A 1993-nucleotide genomic window follows, 5' to 3' on the forward strand; every position below is an offset into this window, starting at 1 on the left:
TATTATTATTATTATTATTATTATTTTATTATCATTGAGATTAATATTTTTTCTAGTATCTCCGTTGCTCCAATTTCATGTTGCATCCTGCACTGCCTGAGGTGTCTTGGCCCTGACAAAGGTTTAATAGCAACCCACATACTTATCTAAATATTGTTGATGAAGGCTTATAACACTTAGAATTACAAATAGTCCACTTCAAACAACGAGATGTTGTATCAGAACAAAGTACATTTTGTATAAGGTAGAACAACGGAAAAATACACAGAGACGCCACAGTAGAATATATCGTCGTCCAGTTGTTCAAATTTTAATGTTCGAGTACTATGCTCCAAATGTTTAAATTGCAGTATCTTATTAGGCTTAATCGTGTGTCCAAAAAATATTTTGCCTAATTTCAATTGCTTAAAGTTGAAAAAAGCAACCAGAACAACAACAACAACAACAACAACAACAACAACAACAACAACAACAACAACAACAACAGCAGCAGCAGCAGCAGCAACAACAACAACAAAAGAATATTAATATTAATTTTTCAAAGATTGAAACAGTTTAATTTCATCTTCTGAAAAACAATTCTATTTCAAGACTGTATAATATCTGAACAGCATGCAGGCGATTTTGAACATCTACATCAGAGTATAGATTAGATAAAATTGCACGTCTTATTTTTACCAGTAGATTGATGCACCTTCAGCTCATATGTAGAGGGCCTGATTAACATGCGGCATGGTGCCCTATCCTGAGATATTGCTTAGTTGTAAACTTCATAATGGCTTAGCTAATAACGTAAATACTGCTGAACCTGATTTTCACGACCACCTGAATGAGATAATCCCCTGTACAAACGGTCACTTCCCACTTCTTCTCATTTGTGGTTTTTTAAAACTTTATAATAACACCGTGTAAAACGATTACCAGTCTAAAATGAACATTTTTCTCCTCGGCAATGAATGGGTGGCCGTCTCAGCAGACAGTTTTGACTGCTGATTGCTGAACGCGTCATTATCCAGTAAAGGTGACAAACCATTCATAGTGAACAGAAACCTCTCTTTCCCTGTGCCGTTAGCTCAGTTGTTATCGTGTGGGGCTGTGACGTGGATCGCCCTAGTTCGAATCCTCTATGAGCCCCTCTTGACTTTGGGTTCTCTGGGGTGGGGGAGAAGCTTTTAATCAATATAATACGTTACTAACTCCTGAGCTGACAGACTGGCGTCTTTAATATACTGGTTAGACTCCTTGCAGTTAAGCGCAGAAAACATGAGTTCGATTCTCGAATGAGGTATTAATCGTCTTAATTTTAACCAAACATCCCCGTATATTTTCTGGGATGTTTTATCTCAGCCCAAGGTGGCCCTGGCGGTCAGTGTCAAAGCATCCTGTCTCCTAAATTGTCTAAGCTGTGTTGACTGGGGCGTAAACTATTTGCATTATGTTTGAGTGCTGTACTATACTATGTTCTAGCATTCGCCATCGCCAAATCTGGTGACCGCCTACTAAAAATAGAATGCCAAAAATCCCATAAAATGATATAACCCAACTTGGAAGTGACCTTACCCGTTTAGAAAGGTGTTAAGTTCTTGCAAAACGTAAACAAAGCAAAGCGAAGAAAGCTCTGCCGTGTTGCGATAAAGCGAAGGCAAGACCGTCCCATTTAAACGAACGCCGCTTGCGGTCAAACAAGGATTGCCTCCCCCCACGGAAGAGGACGCCATTTTGCGACGACCCAATTGCCATTGCCCAGTCTGCTTCGGCTCCCAAGGGGAAAGAACTCTTGTGTGTTTTCCCTCTGAGGGTCTCTTCACCTTCCCAGTACCGAACCTCTTGGAGCGAAGCGCAAAAGAGGTAGAAGGTAAGGTAAGGGATAGAGACTAAGGTGCGCTTTTTTAGGGGAGGAGGCGGAGGAGATTACACAAGGGAGAAGATAAAGAGAGAGAAGGAGAGAAGGGAAGAGGAGAGAGAGAGAGAGAGAGAGAGAGAGAGAGAGAGA

The sequence above is a fragment of the Aplysia californica genome, unplaced genomic scaffold (genome assembly GCF_000002075.1).
Source record: "Aplysia californica isolate F4 #8 unplaced genomic scaffold, AplCal3.0 scaffold00014, whole genome shotgun sequence".
NCBI lineage: Eukaryota > Metazoa > Mollusca > Gastropoda > Aplysiida > Aplysiidae > Aplysia > Aplysia californica.